At 36.8% G+C, this 24,607-nt stretch overlaps 1 protein-coding gene across 3 annotated transcripts in view; it reads right to left on the minus strand.

Annotated features, from left to right (window-relative positions):
• ZFYVE9 (zinc finger FYVE-type containing 9) overlaps window positions 1-24,607 on the minus strand; it is a 205,389-nt gene that overhangs the window by 140,532 nt on the left and 40,250 nt on the right. The window lies entirely within an intron of this gene.

A 24,607-nucleotide genomic window follows, 5' to 3' on the forward strand; every position in this document is an offset into this window, starting at 1 on the left:
GAATATCACTTAAAGATAAACTGGAGTGCTAAAAGAAATTTCCTGATTATTACAGATACATTTCCATTATTTAACTGAAAATGATGGGTTTACTAAAAAATAAGATATTAAGAAAAAGGTCTAAAATTCACTCCAGAGACCATTAAATAATATGGAATGAAAATCACTGGTTAAAGATTTTCCTATCTTGAGAACTTAAAAAATATGTACAAATACTCTAAATGAGATGAGCTGCTGATGAGAACACAGACATATCTATCAAAAAAAAGGACTAAATCATACCAGAAGAATGAAAAGGCTGTATGGTAGAAAGAACACAGTCTAAACAAGAATGAGGTAAGAGTAAAGTCCTCCCCTCCAATGCCCAGCTAATTGGAAAAAAAAAAAACTGAACATAAAACTAACTCTACAAATTCAAAGTGAAATGCTACATTTTATATATATGGAAGGAAAGTTCAGTAATGTTACATAACACTCCCAAACTTCATAGGTTTTTCTTCTGGAATTATATTCCCATGTGTTCCCCCAAGCTGCTAAAATGTGGCTAGAGAAGAAACAGACAAGATGGTGAAGCATGACCTCACACACTACATTTTCCTCAGTTAATACTTACTCAAAGAAGACTTATCTGACACCTATTTCTCTGTCATCAAACCCCCAACAGGTACTTTCCTGCTTCACTATCAGCTGATGATCCTGTTTCTTATTTTCCTGTATTTAATTCAATGTAAGACACCAACAATAAGATATCACTATTTTATGTACCACTAAGTAAGAAAAAATAGGTCCAAATTAAACACAATGCCTTAATAACTATCCTGTGCTATACATCTATCAGTCACAACAACTTCTCACAGCCTTGAAGTTTATTCACATGATGGATTTGGTAACTCGCCTGCCTTCAGTTACATGGTTTAAGTGTATAATAAAGAACTCTATTGTAACTGAGTAACAAAATTTAGCATGACATTTACTTATAGTTATTTTCCTTTCTTGGATCCTATGAAGTATTTAGTTGTTCCTTTGTGGGGGAAAAAATATTGGATTGTGATTAAGTCACTAACAATGGATATTTGCTTCACTAACTGCTCTGTTTCTGTGCCTTTCTGCACATAAGATAACGATTCATTTCAATGCCAAACTACAGTGTAATTTTTTAAAGACATTTTAAATTCCAATTAAGCAACACACAGAGTACCAAAAAAAAAAAAATACCAGTAACTAACACTACATCAACTTTGACCAAGTTTGGACATCAGGACTGTCACCCTGTCAAGAACAATCGTGAGATACCATCAAATGAAAACCCCAGCCCAATGTCAAAGATGTTAAAATGTGAAAAAATGTGCAGCATACAACTGATGAAATACTATACTTTTTACATTTATATCTATGGCCCACCTAAATTTGTTCTTGTGTAAAGTATGAGGTACAGATTGAACTTTTTTTTTCCTAGATAGCTACACGATTAATTGTTCAATACTATTCAATAAATCGACCAGCTTTTGCTCACCGATATAAAATGCTTCTTTTATCATATACTAACTTTCTGTAGGTATTTTAATTTATAATTCTGGACTTTCTATTTTGTTTCATTATTCTGTTACTCTATTTGTACCACAAATATTTGTATCACACACTTTCCATTACCCCAGCTATACAATATATTGTGTTTGTGTGCATATGTAACTCCACCTCTAGTTCTTCCCTTCAATAGTCATCTTTTTCACACTTTTTAAAGGCCATATTTATTTTCCATAAAAACCTTAGAATTTGTTAGCATTTTAAAAACCCTAATGGTAGTTTTATTGGTATTACATTAAATTGAGATTAATTTAAGAAGAGCTGAAATTTTTACGGTATTGAATCTTTTCATCAAAGAATACTGTAGGCCCTTCCATTGTTTGTTTTCTCTTGTGCATGTCCTTCAATAGCATGATAAAGCTTTCTTCAGAGATAATTCACATTTATTGTTATATATATTCCCACATAGCCTTTTTTGTATGCTGTTGTAAATAGACTCTCTTCTTCTACTGTCTTCTTATACATGAAGTCCATCAATTTTTGGATATTCATTTCTCAATTATTTTAATTTTTAAAATAGATTTTCAGTTAGCTGCATTGGCATCTGTTCTAGTTTGCTAATGCTGCCAGAATGCAAAACACCAGAGAAGGATTGGCTTTTATAAAAGGGGGTTTATTTGGTTATATAGTTACAGTCTTAAGGCCATAAAGTGTCCATCAACAAAGGGTACCTTCACTGGAGGATGGCCAATGGTGTCCAGAAACCTCTGTTAGCTGGGAAGGCACGTGGCTGGTGTTTGCTCCAAAGTTCTGGTTTCAAAATGTCTTTCTCCCAGGACGTTCCTCTCTAGGTTGCAGTTCCTCAAACATGTCACTCTCAGTTGCACTTGGGATATTTGTCCTCTCTCATCTTCTCCAGAGCAAGAGTCTGCTTTCAACAGCCATCTTCAAATTGTCTCTCATCTGCAGCTCCTGTGCTTTCTTCCAAGTGTCCCTCTTGGCTGTAGCTCCTCTTCAAAACATCACTCACAGCTGTACTGAGTTCCCTCTGCCCATCAGCTCATTTATATGGCTCCACTGATTATGGCCCACCCTAAACGGGTGGGGCCATGCCTCCATGGAACTATCTCATCAGAGTTATCACCTACAGTTGGGTGGGGCCCATTTCCATGCAAATCTAATCAGCACCAAAACATCTGCCCCACAAGACTGCATCAAAGAATATGGCTTTTTCTGGGGGGCATAATACATTCAAACCGGCACAGCATCTAATCATATCTCCTGTATTCCTTCTCTTTAACTTTGTACTTCAACTTGGGGAAGATCTCAACTTTATTTTCCACCCCTTCTATTGATTTTTATTTTGGTTATCTTTTAGATTCCAAGAGTTCTTTCTTATTTTCCTATTATTTTCTTTTAATGGTATCATTATCTTGCTGCACGTTTTTTTGTTTTGTTTTGTTTTTTTTCATGGTTATCCTGGTTTTTTTTATTGATTTTATTGAGATATATTCACATACCATGTAGTCATACAAAGCGTACATTCAATTCTTTACAGTACCATCATATAGTTGTGCATTCATCACCAAAATTAATTTTTGACATTTTCATTACCACACACACAAAAAATAATACGAATAAAAATTAAAGTGAAAAAGAGCAATTAAAGTAAAAAAGAATACTGGGTGCCTTGTTTTGTTTTGTTTTGTTTTTCCTTCCCCCATTTTTCTATTCATCCATCCATAAAATAGACAAAGGGGAGTGTGGTCCATATGGCTTTCCCAATCACATTGTCACCCCTCATAAGCTACATTTTTATACAATCGTCTTCAAGATTCATGGGTTCTGGGTTGTAGTTTGATAATTTCAGGTATTTACTGCTAGCTATTCCAATTCATTAGAACCTAAAAAGGACTGTCTGTATTGTGCATAAGAGTGCCCACCAGTGACCTCTCAGCTCCTTTTGGAATCTCTCTGCCACTGAAGCTTATTTTGCACGTTTCTTATATCCTCTTATCTTGTTTGAAGTTTTCTTTTCTTCCCTGGAATTTCTCTTATTTCCTCCCAATATCTTTTTTTTTCTGCTTGGAGTACTTGGTCATTATGTTTATAATGAAAACTTTCATCAAATATCTGGAAATATCTGGTTGTCCATTTGTAAAAAATGACAGGAATAAAAATGATGTTTAAAATAAAAGTGTTCAATTATTTTCTTCAAAGAGATTTTCAATTCTATATGATGCTCAAATGTGCCAAATTCTAACAAGAAGGGGGAACAATTTTGATTTCTTATAATATTATGTTTTGTGATCGACTACTAAGAAATTTCTAATGTATTTCTTTATCTTGTATTTTTAAGAAATTAGAGGTTTTTGAAATGTTTATGGAAATGTTGAATATAAAGGTAAATCTTTTTCCTCTAAACATCATCAAAACTCACTCTAAAATGGAAATAAATGGTCCACATGTGTGTCAATTATATTTTTTTATGGAACAGTTTAATAAACATGATTCTTCTTAAAAATATATAATTATATACAAAATGTAAGAAACTTATAGAATCTTTGATGTGGAAATATTTATAAGAGAAGGGATTTATGAAAGTAACAATTTCCAAAAGCCTGGCTATAAGGAAAAAAAATGAAAAGAAAATGAAGATATAAACTGGAAAATATTATCAATTAAATGTTTCCTATCTTGATTCTGATATTATCATTGACCCCAGAACAAACATCTGTATGGTAACCAAACTGCTTAATAACATTTCCACTTGGAAGTCTGACAAAGAGTTCAAACTCAATATGTACAAAATTGCATTTAATCTTCTCAAGTTCTCTTTCTTGGTTCCCTATCTCAGCCCTGGGTAGGGCTGATCACATTTCCAAAGATGGCTGCAACAATATTTCCCAATTCACATGCTCCTCTTACAATGTGATTATGACATTCCATGAAGTCTATGTCCCCTTCCCCTAAACTTGTGTGAACCTTCATGACCACCTCAACTAATAAAAAATGATGGAAGAGACACTACATAATTAAAATCAACTATGTCAAAAAAGTAATACCATTTCTGTCTGGTTCTCCTGGAACACTTGCTCTTGGAACCTAGCTACTCCCATGCCAGAGAGACCACACAGAGAGTCCATGTCTGGGTGATTGGGCTGGCTCATGAATCTCCACATATGTGAAGGAGCAGGTCTCAAGCTGATTCTAGTCCGAGCCACTGTCTGACTGCAACTGCATGAAGATACTAAGTGAGAACCACCTAGCTGAGGCCATTCAATACCCAAAACCATAAAAGAGAATAATTGAAAGACTGCTGTTTTAAGCCACTATGCTTTGGTGTAATCTGTTATGCAGTAACAGATAAAAAGAACAGTAGGCTAATAATCTGATATTCTTCAAACCAATCTTATATAAATAATATACGAATGTTTTAAAGAAAAGGGTGAGAACCATTAAGATGGACAGACAAAAAAAAGAAGGCACATTGATGGTAGCCTCTCCTCTATTGAGCTATTTAGCTCTAGCTCCAAATTTTCATATCTCACTCAATAAAACTGCCAGAAAATTAAATGTACTTGGGCTTCTTAGCGTACATCTTAAGAAACACCTAATGTTATTCAGATAAATACCTAGGTAAGGAAGGGAGTCTTACCTCTCCATTCATAGTAGCCTATCAAAGTTTTCCATTAAACCACATGTAGTACTTTACTAATAAATAAGGAGTTCTGGTAAATGCATTTTTCCCCATCTTATTAACTTTCTAGTATTCCTTATATATTGGCAATGCAAGAACTTGCCTGACTAGCCAGCTCCTTAATCTGATTCTACACATGATTATCACCCAGCTTACAACCCAGAAACTTAAGAGCCAGACTAGTTATTATACTCTTCTCTCCCTCTATACGCAATCTAACACCAAGTCTTGTCAATCCTGCCTTTTAAATCACTCAAATGCATCCACTTTTCTCCATTTCCACTGCCATGTCCTACACTGTAAAAATCTGTTGCCAAATTTTTGCAAAATTCCTAACTAGTCTCCCTCTCTCGAGTTTTGTACCCATCTTGCCTATTGTCTACACAAATATAAAATATAAACCTGATTACATCATTTTCATACTTAACACCATTCAATGGCATCCTATTACCCTAAGGATAAAGTCCATATTTCCACAATACAGCTGATAAGGCTGTTGATTTGGTTTCTGTTTACCTCTGTAGTGTTACACCTTCTCTCTACTCTCCAATTCGTACTTTATGCATTAGTCACCCTGATCAACTGAACTTTCAATTCTCAATCTTGCCCACTTCCATTCCTCAGAAAAGGCCTTTATACTGATATGCCCTACAACATAGATGAGCCTTGAAAACATTATGCTGAGTGAAATAAGCCAGTCACAAAACACCACACATTGTATGGTTCCATTTATATTCAAAGTCCAGAACAGACAAATCCAGACAGACAGAAAGTAGATTAGTGATTGCCAGGGGCTGGGAGGAGGTAGGGAATGAGGAATGACTGCTAACGGTTACAGGGTTTCTTTTTAGAATGATGAAAGTATACTAAAATTAGATAGTGGTATAGTTGCACAACTCTGTGAATATGTTAAAGTCACTGAATTTGTACACTTTAAAAGAGTGAATTTCATGGTATATGAATTATATCTCAATAAAACTACAATTTTAGAAAAGACCCTTCCAAATATTATTTGGGTATGAAATACACTCTGACACCTTCCCCCAACACTATTACTTGACTATCCCCCTTGCATCCTTCTCGTCTTACTCCACATGTCACTTCTTCCATAAAGCCCTTCTGATCTAGGTCTGGGATAGATGCCTCTTCTTTTTGTATACCTTTTACTTCCCCCATCATAGCACTTACCATACTGAATCATGATTGCTTTTAAACTGTTTCTCTTCCCCTTCCAGGCTATTACAGTTTTTCATGTTAGGAACAGCATCTGTCTTATTTATCACTGTATCCCTGATGTATGGCACAATGTTTGGCACAAAGTAAGTGCTCACTAGTCATGTGTGATATGAATGAAACATGAATGAATGAATTAACATAACTGAAGGATTTACTTTCAAAGCACTTCACCTAGGAAATTTTTCCAGACAACGGATCCTAAGAATTGAGACTGCTGAGACTTCAATAGATATACCATTTCAAAGTTTATAATGCCAATATAAAATTATTGGTTTGCATGCTGAAGAATAGTTGATACTTAAATTATGTTTTATCAAGGCTTTCTAGCCACAATCACAACTCTTCAGAGATCTCCTATTAGTTTGATGACTTAGCTTTAAAGAAAGAAAAAGGAGAATGATTCAAGAGTATGTGAATACAGCAATGGAATATCTGGCAAAACTGGGATTGGAATTTCAAATCAATCATTACCAGTTTGTAATAAACCTCCTCGTTTCATGCTTATTCAAATGAATATCTGTAAGGAGTAGTCAGTGGGGCTTGGCGGCAAAAAGAGGTGGCACAGGAATCTGACAGATCCAGGTTTGAATTCAGGCTCGAACATCTAATACTATTGTAGCTTTGAGCAAGTTACTTAACCTCTCTAAATCTTAGTTTCTTTATCTGAAAACTAAACTTTGTGGGATATTTTTAGTGATAAGGAATGACTTTATATGCATAGACCTTATATTTAAGTGCTCAATAAATAGTATCTATTATCATTCATCATCAAAAAGCAAGTTGTAGTGTTGAAGAAGTATGAGGTATGCAACCTGCTCTCAAATGTTCAGATAATAGACAGATAGATAAATAGAATGAATGAAATGGAAAAGGTAGCTAAATGTTAAAATTGGTGGTTCTGGGTATTTAAGGGGTTAAGGGTATGTTGGTATTCTCTGTGTGGGGTTTGCATTATTTTTGCAACTGTGCTGTGAATTTGAAATTATTTCAAAATGAAACGTTTTTTTAGAAAAGTAAGCTGTGTGAAAGAATTAAAAGAGAAAGATAATGTATGATTTGAACCATGAAACCAACCAGCAGACTGGTTTGCTTATACAATTAATAATCTAGGAGGACCACTGGTCTTAAGCGATTATTTCAAGTGTGAAGAAAAAAGAAAAAACAGGGACAAAAATGTAACCTGACTGTTCAGTTTTCTGAAGAGCCTAAGTATATTTGATCCTAAAAAGACACCCACTTAAATATGAACACCCTCACTCACAGTGGCAGAAGAACTGCAATAATCTTTGAGGATTATTAGATCAAGACCAAAGTACAGTAACAGAGCAGGATCTGGGAAGCTGACATTGCTACTACCTCACATTCACACATGGCTTTAATTTTATGATATCGATCTGGCATTTTTCATAAACATTGAATTCTCAGCCAAGAGCTATAAAGAACAAAGTTGCTGTTTTCACCTAGTACATGCTAAAGAAGGATACAATAGTTTAACAAATATTAGAAAATGTGATAACATATATCAAATATACATATGTACTGAAATCTCCAGAACAGCAACTGATTTAAGATCACCAAGTACTAAAACAAGAACATGTAAAATTCTCATGTCTGAGTAATAAGAAAAATTCAAGCTCAAATAAACAAACTTGTATATGCATGGTATGGGGCCAGAAGCTATTCAAATTACAACATCCCTAAAGTAGTATATAGATTACTTGTCCATGACTGAATCATTAACATTTTATTAGTCCAAGTCCATATATCTAATTTCTAAATATCAGGTATCTCGTGGGTTATCTTCACCAACAGAATTCTCAAATTCCACCTCCCTGCCCACCCCATACATATGCATATACTTTTATCACAAGATAAAATGAAATGTTCAGGGGAAATCTAACTATCTAAATGGTTTACTGGATTGGTGTGAGCTCCTGATCCAAGCTGAATGAATTATAGACCCTTCTACACACTTCTTCAGCTACAGCTGCAATCCCTGCCTTTGGATTCTACGATTATCCTCATAAAAATTTTTTTCTTAATTAGCTCCAGTGGGTTGCTTTAACTTGTTAACAAAAACCGTAACAAATACATCCAATAGTATGATATAAATTGAGATAGTATCATAACCACAGTTTCAACCTTAATGGCATACCTAAAATTTCAAAGATCAAACATTAACTCTGAAATTCTATGATCTACAAGTAGATTCCTTTGGTGTGCAGCAGAAGGGAGGTCTTATATTTTGGATTACTCCAGGTAGCAGAATGATGGGGAGATATATTTGGTAAACCACAAATTGTGTACATCAAAAGTAATAAAAGAGTATATATAAAATAGTGTTGTAAGCATATATATTTACAAATTTGTAAGTATATGTATTTATCGCATATAAGGTACCAAATATTGGAAAACTAGCCAAATTGGTAGGTTCATAAAATTGTATACCCTAATACTTACAGTAAAATTAAATACTCTGTAGGCTCCCGTCTTAACAACTTTTTGTGAGCATTCAGGGCACTGTATCTTACTTTTAACTATGTCAAATTTAAGGAAAAGACCATAACCTGAATGGTCTCAGTCAAAACTTCTTAAGTCTTTAACTACCATAACCATGTGAATGACTCGCAGATTTCTCTCTCACTTCTCCCTCCAATTTCAGTGCTATGGCTCTACCTGCCTGATCGTCAGGAATTCTCCATTTGAATGTTTCACTAAACCTCAAATACCAGTAAACCATTCACATTCAAAAGGGATATTTTTCTCATGGTTCACTCTCAATGTTTCCCCTTCACCTCCCACTCTGACCCCACTCTTTTTGGCTTCCTTCCCCCACCACTCTTGCCACAAGTCAGTAACAACTTCCCTATTAAAAACAACAGGGGGGGGAGGCGGGGCAAGATGGCAGATTGGTGAGCTGTATGTTTTAGTTACTCCTCCAGGAAAGTAGGAAGAAAGACAGGAACTGCATGGACTGGACACCACAGAGCAATCGGACTTTGGGCATACTTCATACAACACTCATGAAAACGTGGAACTGCTGAGATCAGCGAAATCTGTAAGTTTCTGTAGCCAGGGGACCCGCACCCCTCCCTGCCAGGCTCAGTCCCGTGGGAGGAGGGGCTGTCAGCTCCGGGAAGGAGAAGGGAGAACTGCAGTGGCAGCCCTTATCAAAAACTCATTCTACTGATCCAAACTCCAACCACAGATAGACTGAGACAAGACACCAGAGAATCTGAGAGCAGCCAGCCCAGCAGAGAGGAGACAGGCATAGAAAAAAAAAACACGAAAAACTCCAAAATAAAAGCGGACGATTTTTGGAGTTCTGGTGAACATAGAAAGGGGAAGGGCAGAGCTCAGGCCCGAGCTCAGGCCCTGAGGCGCATATGCAAATCCTGAAGAAAAGCTGATCTCTCTGCCCTGTGGACCTTTCCTTAATGGCCCTGGTTGCTTTGTCTCTTAGCATTTCAATAACCCATTAGATCTCTGAGGAGTGCCCTTTTTTTTTTTTTTTTTTTTAATCCTTTTTTCTTTTTCTAAAACAATTACTCTAAGAAGCCCAATACAGAAAGCTTCAAAGACCTGCAATTTGGGCAGGTCAAGTCAAGAGCAGAAATAGGAGAGCTCTGAGACAAAACGCAATAATCCAGTGGCTGAGAGAATTCACTAAACACCACAACTTCCCAAGAAAAGGGGGGTGTCCGCTCACAGCCATCATCCTGGTGGACAGGAAACACTCCTGCCCATCGCCAGCCCCATAGCCCAGAACTGCCCCAGACAACCCAGTGTGACGGAAGTGCTTCAAATAACAGGCACACACCACAAAACTGGGCGTGGACATTAGCCTTCCCTGCAACCTCAGCTGATTGTCCCAGAGTTGGGAAGGTACAGCAGTGTGAATTAACAAAGCCCCATTCAGCCATCATTTCAGCAGACTGGGAGCCTCCCTACACAGCCCAGAAGCCCAGAACTGCCCTGGGGGGACGGCACTCACCTGTCACATAGTACAGTCATCCCTCAACAGAGGACCAGGGGGTGCACGGCCTGGAAGAGGGGCACACTTGCAAGTCTCAGGAGCCATACGCCAATACCAAGGACTTGTGCGTCAGTGGCAGAGACAAACTGTGGCAGGACTGAACTGAAGGATTAGACTATTGCAGCAGCCTTAAAACCCTAGGATCACCAGGGAGATTTGATTGTTAGAGCCACCCCCCCCTCCCTGACTGCCCAGAAACACGCCCAATATACAGGGCAGGCAACACCAACTACACACGCAAGCTTGGTACACCAATTGGACCCCACAAGACTCACTCCCCCACTCACCAAAAAGGCTAAGCAGGGGAGAACTGGCTTGTGGAGAACAGGTGGCTCGTGGACGCCACCTGCTGGTTAGTTAGAGAAAGTGTACTCCACGAAGCTGTAGATCTGATAAATTAGACATAAGGACTTCAATTGGTCTACAAATCCTAAAAGAACCCTATCAAGTTCAGCAAATGCCACGAGGCCAAAAACAACAGAAAATTATAAAGCATATGAAAAAACCAGACGATATGGATAACCCAAGCCCAAGCATCCAAATCAAAAGACCAAAAGAGACACAGCACCTAGAGCAGCTACTCAAAGAACTAAAGATGAACAATGAGACCATAGTATGGGAGACAAAGGAAATCAAGAAGACCCTAGAAGAGCATAAAGAAGACATTGCAAGACTAAATAAAAAAATAGATGATCTTATGGAAATTAAAGAAACTGTTGACCAAATTAAAAAGATTCTGGACACTCATAGTACAAGACTAGAGGAAGTTGAACAACGAATCAGTGACCTCGAAGATGATAGAATGGAAAATGAAAGCATAAAAGAAAGAATGGGGAAAAAACTTGAAAAAATCGAAATGGACCTCAGGGATATGATAGATACTATGAAACATCAGAATATAAGACTCATTGGTGTCCCAGAAGGGGAAGAAAAGGGTAAAGGTCTAGGAAGAGTATTCAAAGAAATTGTTGGGGAAAACTTCCCAAATCTTCTAAACAACATAAATACACAAATCATAAATGCTCAGCGAACCCCAAACAGAATAAATCCAAATAAACCCACTCCGAGACATATACTGATCACACTGTCAAACACAGAAGAGAAGGAGCAAGTTCTGAAAGCAGCAAGAGAAAAGCTATTCACCACATACAAAGGAAACAGCATAAGACTAAGTAGTGACTACTCAGCAGCCACCATGGAGGCGAGAAGGCAGTGGCACGATATATTTAAAATTCTGAGTGAGAAAAATTTCCAGCCAAGAATACTTTATCCAGAAAAGCTCTCCTTCAATTTTGAGGGAGAGCTTAAATTTTTCACAGACAAACAAATGCTGAGAGAATTTGCTAACAAGAGACCTGCCCTACTGGAGATACTAAAGGGAGCCCTACAGACAGAGAAACAAAGAAAGGACAGAGAGACTTGGAGAAAGGTTCAGTACTAAAGAGATTCGGTATGGGTACAATAAAGGATATTGATAGTCAGAGGGGAAAAATATGACAAACATAAACCAAAGGATAAGATGGCTGATTCAAGAAATGCCTTCACGGTTATAACGTTGAATGTAAATGGATTAAACTCCCCAATTAAAAGATATAGATTCGCAGAATGGATCAAAAAAAATGAACCATCAATATGTTGCATACAAGAGACTCATCTTAGACACAGGGACACAAAGAAACTGAAAGTGAAAGGATGGAAAAAAATATTTCATGCAAGCTACAGCCAAAAGAAAGCAGGTGTAGCAATATTAATCTCAGATAAAATAGACTTTAAATGCAGGGATGTTTTGAGAGACAAAGAAGGCCACTACATACTAATAAAAGGGGCAATTCAGCAAGAAGAAATAGCAATCGTAAATCTCTATGCACCCAATCAAGGTGCCACAAAATACATGAGAGAAACATTGGCAAAACTAAAGGAAGCAATTGATGTTTCCACAATAATTGCGGGAGACTTCAACACATCACTCTCTCCTATAGATAGATCAACCAGACAGAAGACCAATAAGGAAATTGAAAACCTAAACAATCTGATAAATGAATTAGATTTAACAGACATATACAGGACATTACATCCCAAATCACCAGGATACACATACTTTTCTAGTGCTCATGGAACTTTCTCCAGAATAGATCATATGCTGGGACATAAAACAAGCCTCAATAAATTTAAAAAGATTGAAATTATTCAAAGCACATTCTCTGACCACAATGGAATACAATTAGAAGTCAATAACCATCAGAGACTTACAAAATTCACAAATACCTGGAGGTTAAACAACACACTCCTAAACAATCAGTGGGTTAAAGAAGAAATAGCAAGAGAAATTGCTAAATATACAGAGACGAATGAAAATGAGAACACAACATACCAAAACCTATGGGATGCAGCAAAAGCGGTGCTGAGGGGGAAATTTATAGCACTAAACGCATATATTAAAAAGGAAGAAAGAGCCAAAATCAAAGAACTAATGGATCAACTGAAGAAGCTAGAAAACGAACAGAAAACCAATCCTAAACCAAGTAGAAGAAAAGAAATAACAAGGATTAAAGCAGAAATAAATGACATAGAGAACAAAAAAAACAATAGAGAGGATAAATATCACCAAAAGTTGGTTCTTTGAGAAGATCAACAAGATTGACAAGCCCCTAGCTAGACTGACAAAATCAAAAAGAGAGAAGACCCATATAAACAAAATAATGAATGAAAAAGGTGACATAACTGCAGATCCTGAAGAAATTAAAAAAATTATAAGAGGATACTATGAACAACTGTATGGCAACAAACTGGATAATGTAGAGGAAATGGACAATTTCCTGGAAACATATGAACAACCTAGACTGACCAGAGAAGAAATAGAAGACCTCAACCAACCCATCACAAGCAAAGAGATCCAATCGGTCATCAAAAATCTTCCCACAAATAAATGCCCAGGGCCAGATGGCTTCACAGGGGAATTCTACCAAACTTTCCAGAAAGAACTGACGCCAATCTTACTCAAACTCTTTCAAAACATTGAAGAAAATGGAACACTACCTAACTCATTTTATGAAGCTAACATCAATCTAATACCAAAACCAGGCAAAGATGCTACAAAAAAGGAAAACTAACGGCCAATCTCCCTAATGAATATAGATGCAAAAATCCTCAACAAAATACTTGCAAATCGAATCCAAAGACACATTAAAAAAATCATACACCATGACCAAGTAGGGTTCATTCCAGGCATGCAAGGATGGTTCAACATAAGAAAATCAATCAATGTATTACAACACATTAACAAGTCAAAAAGGAAAAATCAATTGATCATCTCAATAGATGCTGAAAAAGCATTTGACAAAATCCAACATCCCTTTTTGATAAAAACACTTCAAAAGGTAGGAATTGAAGGAAACTTCCTCAACATGATAAAGAGCATATATGAAAAACCCACAGCCAGCATAGTACTCAATGGTGAGAGACTGAAAGCCTTCCCTCTAAGATCAGGAACAAGACAAGGATGCCCGCTGTCACCACTGTTATTCAACATTGTGCTGGAAGTGCTAGCCAGGGCAATCCGGCAAGACAAAGAAATAAAAGGCATCCAAATTGGAAAAGAAGAAGTAAAACTGTCATTGCAGATGATATGATCTTATATCTAGAAAACCCTGAGAAATCGACGATACACCTACTAGAGCTAATAAACAAATTTAGCCAAGTAGCGGGATACAAGGTTAATGCACATAAGTCAGTAATGTTTCTATATGCTAGAAATGAACAAACTGAAGAGACACTCAAGAAAAAGATACCATTTTCAATAGCAACTAAAAAAATCAAGTACCTAGGAATAAACTTAACCAAAGATGTAAAAGACCTATACAAAGAAAACTACGTAACTCTACTAAAAGAAATAGAAGGGGACCTTAAAAGATGGAAAAATATTCCATGTTCATGGATAGGAAGGCTAAATGTCATTAAGATGTCAATTCTACCCAAACTCATCTACAGATTCAATGCAATCCCAATCAAAATTCCAACAACCTACTTTGCAGACTTGGAAAAGCTAGTTATCAAATTTATTTGGAAAGGGAAGACGCCTCGAATTGCTAAAGACACTCTAAAAAAGAAAAACGAAGTGGGAGGACTTACACTCCCTGACTTTGAAGCTTATTATAAAGCCACAGTTGCCAAAACAGCATGGTACTGGCACAAAGATAGACATATAGATCAATGGAATCGAATTGAGAATTCGGAGATAGACCCTCATATCTATGGTCGACTGATCTTTGATAAGGCCCCCAAAGTCACTGAACTGAGTCATAATGGTCTTTTCAACAAATGGGGCTGGGAGAGTTGGATATCCATATCCAAAAGAATGAAAGAGGACCCCTACCTCACCCCCTACACAAAAAATTAATTCAAAATGGACCAAAGATCTCAATATAAAAGAAAGTACCATAAAACTCCTAGAAGATAATGTAGGAAAACATCTTCAAGACCTTGTATTAGGCGGCCACTTCCTAGACTTTACACCCAAAGCACAAGCAACAAAAGAGAAAATAGATAAATGGGAACTCCTCAAGCTTAGAAGTTTCTGCACCTCAAAGGAATTTCTCAAGAAGGTAAAGAGGCAGCCAACTCAATGGGAAAAAATTTTTGGAAACCATGTATCTGACAAAAGACTGATATCTTGCATATATAAAGAAATCCTACAACTCAATGACAATAGTACAGACAGCCCAATTATAAAATGGGCAAAAGATATGAAAAGACAGTTCTCTGAAGAGGAAATACAAATGGCCAAGAAACACATGAAAAAATGTTCAGCTTCACTAGCTATTAGAGAGATGCAAATTAAGACCACAATGAGATACCATCTAACACCGGTTAGAATGGCTGCCATTAAACAAACAGGAAACTACAAATGCTGGAGGGGATGTGGAGAAATTGGAACTCTTATTCACTGTTGGTGGGACTGTATAATGGTTCAGCCACTCTGGAAGTCAGTCTGGCAGTTCCTTAGAAAACTAGATATAGAGTTACCATTCGATCCAGCGATTGCACTTCTCGGTATATACCCGGAAGATCGGAAAGCAGTGACACGAACAGATATCTGCACGCCAATGTTCATAGCAGCATTATTCACAATTGCCAAGAGATGGAAACAACCCAAATGTCCTTCAACAGATGAGTGGATAAATAAAATGTGGTATATACACACGATGGAATACTACACGGCAGTAAGAAGGAACGATCTGGTGAAACATATGACAATATGGATGAACCTTGAAGACATAATGCTGAGTGAAATAAGCCAGGCACAAAAAGAGAAATATTATATGCTACCACTAATGTGAACTTTGAAAAATGTAAAACAAATGGTTTATAATGTAGAATGTAGGGGAACTAGCAATAGAGAGCAATTAAGGAAGGGGGAACAATAATACAAGAAGAACAGATAAGCTATTTAACGTTCTGGGGATGCCCAGGAATGACTATGGTCTGTTAATTTCTGATGGATATAGTAGGAGCAAGTTCACAGAAGTGTTGCTATATTAGGTAACTTTCTTGGGGTAAAGTAGGAACATGTTGGAAGTTAAGCAGTTATCTTAGGTTAGTTGTCTTTTTCTTACTCCCTTGTTATGGTCTCTTAGAAATGTTCTTTTATTGTATGTTTGTTTTCTTTTTAACTTTTTTTTTTCATACAGTTGATTTAAAAAAGAAGGGAAAGTTAAAAAAAAGAAAAACAAGGAAAAAAAAAAGATGTAGTGCCCCCTTGCGGAGCCTGTGGAGAATGCAGGGGCATTCGCCTACCTCACCTCCATGGTTGCTAACATGACCACAGACATAGGGGACTGGTGGTTTGATGGGTTGAGCCCTCTACCACAGGTTTTACCCTTGGGAAGACGGTTGCTGCAAAGGAGAGGCTAGGCCTCCCTATGGTTGTGCCTAAGAGCCTCCTCCCGAATGCCTCTTTGTTGCTCAGATGTGGCACTGTCTCTCTAGCTAAGCCAACTTGAAAGGTGAAATCACTGCCCTCCCCCCTACGTGGGATCAGACACCCAGGGGCGTGTATCTCCCTGGCAACGTGGAATACGACTCCCGGGGAGGAATGTAGACCTGGCATCGTGGGACGGAGAACATCTTCTTGACCAAAAGGGGGATGTGAAAGGAAATGAAATAAGCTTCAGTGGCAGAGAGATTCCAAAAGGAGCCGAGAGGCACTCTGGTGGGCACTGTTATGCACAATTTAGACAACCCTTTTTAGGTTCTAAAGAATTGGGGTAGCTGGTGGTGGATACCTGAAACTATCAAACTACAACCCAAAACCCATGAATCTCGAAGACAGTTGTATAAAAATGTAGCTTATGAGGGGTGACAAGGGGATTGGGAAAGCCATAAGGACCACACTCCACTTTGTCTGGTTTATGGATGGATGAGTAGAAAAATAGGGGAAGGAAACAAACAGACAAAGGTACCCAGTGTTCTTTTTTACTTCAATTGCTCTTTTTCACTCTAATTATTATTATTGTTATTCTTGTGTGTGTGCTAATGAAGGTGTCAGGGATTGATTTGGGTGATGAATGTACAACTATGTAATGGTACTGTGAACAATCAAAAGTACGATTTGTTTTGTATGACTGTGTGGTATATGAATATATCTCAATGAAATGAAGATTAAAAAAAAAAAAGACATAATGCTGAGCAAAATAAGCCAGGCACAAAAAGAGAGATATTGTATGTTACCACTAATGTGAATTCTGTGAAAAATGTACAATGTTTTATACTGTAGAATGTAGGGGACCTAGAAATACTAATTAGTGGAGGGGGAATGATAATCTAATAAGAAGAGATAAACTATGGAGGGTAATCTCAATGTTATGGGAATGCTCAGGAATGATTATGGTTTGTAAACTTTCTTGGATATAGTAAGATCATGTTGGAAGCAATAGAGTTATTTTAGGTTTTTTTTTCTCTTATTCCTTTGTTTTCTTAGGGGTTGTTAATTTTCTTGGGGTATGGTAGGAACATGTTGGAAGCAATGTAGTTATTTTAGATTATTTGTTTTTCTTACTCCTCTGTTTGGACATGGTTTATTAATTTTCTTGGGGTATGGTAGGAACATATTGGAAGCAAAGTAGTTATTTTAGGTTATTTGTTTTCCTTAATCCATTGCTTTGTTTGAAATGTGGGGTTTTTTTGGTTGTTGTTTGCCTGTTTGTTTTTAATTTTTTGATAAACAAAGTTAAAAAATTGAAAAAAAAATCAGTAGAAAAATGGGAGTAAAAACTAAATGACAAATAGGGTGGGATGGGGGGATGGTTTGGGTATTCTCTTTTCACTTTTATTTTTTATTCTTATTCTGATTCTTTCTGATGTAAGGAAAATGTTCAGAAATAGATTGTGGTGATGAACGCATAACTATAAGATCATACTGTGAACAGTTGATTGTATACCATGGATGACTGTATGGTTTGTGAATAAATTTCAATAAAACTGAATTAAAAAAAAAAAAAAAAAAAAAAAAAGAAGGGAAAGTTAAAAAAAAAAAAAGAAAAAAGAAAAACAAGGAAAAAAAAAAGATGTAGTGCCCCCTTGCGGAGCCTGTGGAGAATGCAGGGGCATTCGCCTACCTCACCTCCATGGTTGCTAACATGACCACAGACATAGGGGACTGGTGGTTTGATGGGTTGAGCCCTCTACCACAGGTTTTACCCTTGGGAAGACGGTTGCTGCAAAGGAGAGGCTAGGCCTCCCTATGGTTGTGCCTAAGAGCCTCCTCCCGAATGCCTCTTTGTTGCTCAGATGTGGCACTGTCTCTCTAGCTAAGCCAACTTGAAAGGTGAAATCACTGCCCTCCCCCCTACGTGGGATCAGACACCCAGGGGAGTGAATCTCCCTGGCAACGTGGAATACGACTCCCGGGGAGGAATGTAGACCTGGCATCGTGGGACGGAGAACATCTTCTTGACCAAAAGGGGGATGTGAAAGGAAATGAAATAAGCTTCAGTGGCAGATAGATTCCAAAAGGAGCCGAGAGGTACTCTGGTGGGCACTCTTATGCACAATTTAGACAACCCTTTTTAGGTTCTAAAGAATTGGGGTAGCTGGTGGTGGATACCTGAAACTATCAAACTACAACCCAGAACCCATGAATCTCGAAGACAGTTGTATAAAAATGTAGCTTATGAGGGGTGACAAGGGGATTGGGAAAGCCATAAGGACCACACTCCACTTTGTCTAGTTTAGGGATGGATGAGTAGAAAAATAGGGGAAGGAAACAGACAGACAAAGGTACCCAGTGTTCTTTTTTACTTCAATTGCTCTTTTTCACTCTAATTATTATTCTTGTTATTTTTGTGTGTGTGCTAATGAAGGTGTCAGGGATTGATTTGGGTGATGAATGTACCACTATGTAATGGTACTGTAAACAATCGAAAGTACGATTTGTTTTGTATGACTGCGTGGTATGTGAATATATCTCAATAAAATGAAGATTAAAAAAAAAAAAACAACAGGTATTTTTGGTCCTAATTTCATAATGCATCTTAGCAACATTCAATTAGAGTAAACTACACTCTCCTTCTTTATGAAACTCTTCTTCCATGACATACATGACACTACAAACTGATTTTCCCCTACTTCTTTGACATCTCCCTCTCATCTTTGTCCCTGACTCCTCCTCTTCTACTCAATTTTAAACGTTGAAATTCCTCAAGAGTTCTCTACTCAGTCCTCTTCTTTTCTTGATTTACATTATTTTCCAAGGGATTTCTAGCCACTCAAACACCATCTGTTAACACATCCTAATTTTTTTCTCCACTTCAGACCTCTGAGTTCAAAATCTACATAATGGGAATAGTTAGAAGTAAACACCTGAAACTATCAAACCCCAACCCAGTAGCCTTGACTCTTGAAGACGACTGTATACCAATGTAGCTTACAAGGGGTGACAGTGTGACTGTGAAAACCCTGGGGATCACACTTCCTTTAACCAGTGTATGGATGGATGAGTAGAAAAATGGGGACAAAAACTAAATGAAAAATAGGGTGGGATGGGGGGGATGATTTGGGTGTTCTTTTTTAACTTTTATTTTTTATTCTTATTTCTATTTTTTCTGGTGTAAGGAAAATGTTCAAAAATAGATTGGGGTGATGAATGCACAACTATATGATGGTACTGTGAACAGCTGATTGTACACCATGGATGACTGCATGGTATGTGAATATATCTCAAAAAAACTGAATTTATAAAAAAAATAATAAAGGCAAAAAAAACTATATAATCAAGTGCCTACTCAATGTCTCCGTCTCACAAACGTCTCAAACTCAACATGTACATCTACTCCCAAACTAATCAATACTATTTCTCCTCTGTTCCCTGTATTGTCATTCACCTAGATGTTCACGCCATAATCAGTTTCTATCCTCCATGTGCTTACCACCTACATTCAATTCTCTCCTAAAATCAATGAAAACCCATTTACTTCTGTCTACTACCACTACCATGGTCCAAACCACTATTATCCCTCACACCTTTATTACTGCAATAATCTCTTCAGTGATCTCATAGCTACTTGTGCCACCTCCTCCCCCAATTCATTCTTTACCCAGCAGATAAGGTGATCTTTCAAATTGTCTAATCAAGTGATTTTTCTACTTGGAAAAACTGATTTCTCTACTTTCTACTTGATTTTCTATTTTCAACCCTTCAAGTGCTTTCCATTGCACTTAAAATATCAAAACTCCTTACTATGACCTTATGAAACCCTGCATAATTTAACTCCCACCTACTTTCCTCCTTATTCTTTTGCCACTCTCCCTCTTGCCCACTTCTCTCCATCAACACTGAAGAGCAGCATATGCCTTCCCACCTCTGGCCCTCTATCTACACTGTTCCCCCTCCTTGGATGGCTCATTATCATTCTTTTCTTCCTACTCTCTTCTCTGGGCTAATACGTAAACTCATTCATCCTTCAGGTCTCAGATTAAAGTTCAATTCTGCATTGAAGCCCTCCCTTAACTCCTCGGAATAGGTTTCCTGCACAGCTCTTATAACTCTATAATTACTTTTGTAACACTGTAGAATATTAGCTGTGTGAGGATAGGTTCCATGACTGTTTTGTTCACCAAGGTATTGCCAGCATTTAACACAAAATTTATCAGGTAGTAAATAAATATTGGTCAATGAAGCGATGCTGAGACTGCAAATTCACAAATTAATAAATACTACTACAACATTTAATTCCTACCATTAAATGCTTTCCAATAATTTTTCAATCCTTCCAGGCTCCATTGTGTTTGTGATGACCTTAAAGTTACTAATCTTATTAATTTGTCAATCCTTACTCTCTTGATTCCTCTACTATTTCCTTCAAGAACCAGTGTAAAATTTGCATTTCGACATCAAGGATACTCAGAATAGGATGAGAAACAGCTCACTGATGGAGCATTTTTGCAACATGGTATGTAAGGTTCACCGGCCAGTAGTGTACAGTAAAATCTGTAATTAGAGCTCATGGCTGACAATGCATAATACCCAGAATATGGAAAAATTTTAAAATACATCTTTTAATTTTGCTTTTTTAAAGGAAAACTTCCATTAAAATAGTCAATGAAACAGCACTCAATGTGTTTATTTTTGAGGGGTGGGGGTGCAAGGAGGAGAAGGAATAATAATAGTATTTATCGACCACTTACTATGTACCACACACTGTTCCAAGTGCTTTATAGGTATTAATCCATTTAATCCCTTTAAACAACACTAAAAGTAGGTATAGAAGTAAGCCCTCCAAGAATGCAAACTGCAAAAGGGCAGAGATTTTGTCTTAATGTTCTTTGTTATATCCATGACACTCAGAATAGTGTCTGGCACATGGTAAGCATTGAAATAATTGTGGAATGAATAATAAGAAAATGCAAAAAGATGTTAAGTAACTTGCATAAAGTCACATTTAGAGGCAGAGCCAGGATTTGAACCTGGGTACTCTGGAATATACCAGAGTGTGTGTATACCACACTCTTAACCACGAGGTATATATATATTTGGAAACAACACTCCTCCTTCATTTCCCCTTTTCAAGAAGTACTTGCAGTATACAAATGCTTCTACTGTGTTAAGAAAAAGGGGGAGGGGGGGACACTGCTGTTTATAACTAATTTACTTGTAAAACTGTGTCTGAATTTATTAATTTTCCCATTGTAGATGACAGTACTCAGAGCAGAGGGAGAAATATCAATAAACAGGTTACTATAATGGATTTTTAAAATACATACATGACTATCATTATAATATATTCATAGCATGTTATTTAACATAGCATTATAATCGATTAGCACTACAGAGCATTGTTAAATGAGGTATACATATACATCTAGATTTGCCAGTCTTTTAAAATAGCTGAATAGCATTTCATTATATGGATATACTACAATTTAACTCTCATCTTTATCAATAAACATTGATTGTTTTCATATTTTATACCTATAAATGCTATAAAAATTAATAGCCTTGTACATGTATCTTTACACTTTAATACACAATTCATAAAAGTGGAATTTGAAACAAAGGTAGAGTATATTTTAAATTTTGATAAATAACGCCAAATTTTCCACCAAAAATGCTGTGCTTACTTATATTTCCTCCAAGGATGTACAACAAATTTTTCTTCATGCCGTTGTCATTATTGCATAATATCAATCTCTGCCAGGTAGAAAATGGGATCTGATTTTCTAATTTGTGTTTTTACTTAAGAGTAAAAACTAAGCAACTATTTATATCTTTTATATGTTTATTGGCCTTTCTGCAAATTGCCTATACATATCCTTTGACCATTTTTCTATTGGACTCTTCATCTGTCTTACTGATTCTTAAAAGCTCTTTGATATTAAGGAAACTAGCTTTATATATATCATTTTAAGAATCTTTGTCCCAGTTTAATGTTCATTCTTTTTCTCTGTGTATGATGTTATTCTTTCTACATGAAAGTTTTCCATTTTTATGTCATCAAATTTATCAATCTTCTCCCAAATGGCTTCTGCTTTTCCAATTATGCTTAGAAAAGCCCTCTTTGTTCCAATATTATAAAAATATTTACCCATGTTTTCTCAGCTATTTTCATGGTTTTATTTTTGTTTCACTCTTTGAGCATCTAGAATCTATTTTGGTAGGAAAGGTTCTGTAACTAGCTTTTCTTATTCAATAATATATCCTAGATATCTTTTCAGATCGACTACCTAGTATTTTAAGTCTGCATATAGAATTCTATAAAATAGCCATACCATAGTTTTTAGTTGTTCCCCCACTGATGAATGATTACATTTTCCCATTTTCCACAATTACCAGAAATGCTGCCATGAACATCTTTGTGCCTGCCTCCTTGTATATATTTGTTTTTTTTTAAGATAAACATTAAGAAGTAGAATTACTGAGTTTTTCCTTTTTGATACTGACAAATTACCCTCCAAAATGATTTGCCTAGTACATTTTTATTTTAAAAACTGATAACCTGTATTTATTCATTCAACAAATATTTAAGTATTTTCTTTGTGCCAGGCACTGTTCTAGAGGCTGGGTAAGCTACATAATGGTAACCAACCTGAACAAGGCCACTGCTCTGGTGATTAAGAGTTCAGACTCTAGAGACAGACCCTGGGTTCAAATTTGGGCTCAACAACTACTAGAGGTCTGACCCTGGGCAAGTTACCCTACCCTTGTGCCTCAAGTTCCTTAACAATCTAGTAAGAATAATAACATTACCTACCTTATAGGATTGTTGTGAGCATTGCAGCATCTCATTATTGAATCATTTTCATTGAGAGAACAAACATATGTTTTTATCTTTTTAACCTTTCATATTTCCAATTCTGTGCTGTCCTGTTCTTTTTTTTTTTTTTTTTTTTCCCTGTTGGGATATATGTCCTTTTCTTAATGTTTGTCAGAGTCTTTACCTATTCTGGGCATTAATCCTTTGACTGCTAAATATGATGCAAATATTTTCTAGTATACTACCTAATCTCTAACCCATGGGCTACCAGGTCCTTTTGTGGCCAAGTAACCAAGGACAGCAATATTGACCACTATTTTGGTGAAAGAATTTCAGGCCCTGCTCTCTACTTTAAAGGCTTTTTAAGTGCTGAGACTTAGGAGTAGAAGGTAAGGAAATACCCTCCAAGCAATGGAAAGTATAAGCTAAAGACTTAGGGGCAATTTCTACTTTAGCCACTCTTGAGGATAATAGACTCTGTATGAATGAGTAAATTTGGATGAATAAAAAATATCCTTTCTAGGTTACAAGCTCAGGGTGGGCACGGAGGTGCCATGTTAACCTCAGTATCACTCCCACAATACCTAACAGTGCTTTCACACAAAGGACTAAAACGTTTTTGCTGAATGGATGCTATCTGTGTACATGCGTGAAAGTAGTTGAAGCTATCGATGTAAAACAAGCAATCCCTTCCTCATAAAAAGATTACATTCTGATTTACAGTTGCAGACAGCTCTGTACACTCTGGTATTGTTTGGGTCTCTTTCTCTTAGACTTAATATCTGTTTCAAATCTATGTTCTGGGGAAAAAATGCCTGACAATTATTGTTTCCTGAGCTGGTCTGGTCTGTGCACTACTGAATCCGTGTCCATGCAATATTTTTCATGTGTTAGTCTCTCTCAAAGCCCTTCTCACTGTATTATTTAAGAATGAGTCCATTTCAGCAAACAAGACACAGTTGTTTGGGTTTCCTACTTTTTTTTCTCTTTCCACATGCTCTGCCTAAATAGAATTCTGCTTTGCTAAGTGCTGCTAGATTGGTTACTTTCCAGGTGTCATTCTTGGTGATCTAGACTTGTAGTCTCAAGTGAAACAATGAGACAATGTGGCATAATGGAAAAAGTGCAGGAACCTTGGAGCCAGATGACCTGGGTTTGAGGACTGGCTCAGCCATTTAGTAACTATAGGACTTACCCCCAGGTCTCACTTTCCCCAGCTTTCAAACAGATAACATCTGACCCACCTGGCTCACAAGATTAAAATGAGAATGATAAAATTAGATGACAATGCAGAAATATTTCACAAACTACAAAGATTCTACAAATAATGTCACTATTATATAAAATATGGCTCAAAGATAGTAT

The sequence above is a fragment of the Choloepus didactylus genome, chromosome 2 (genome assembly GCF_015220235.1).
Source record: "Choloepus didactylus isolate mChoDid1 chromosome 2, mChoDid1.pri, whole genome shotgun sequence".
NCBI classification, from domain to species: Eukaryota; Metazoa; Chordata; class Mammalia; order Pilosa; family Megalonychidae; genus Choloepus; species Choloepus didactylus.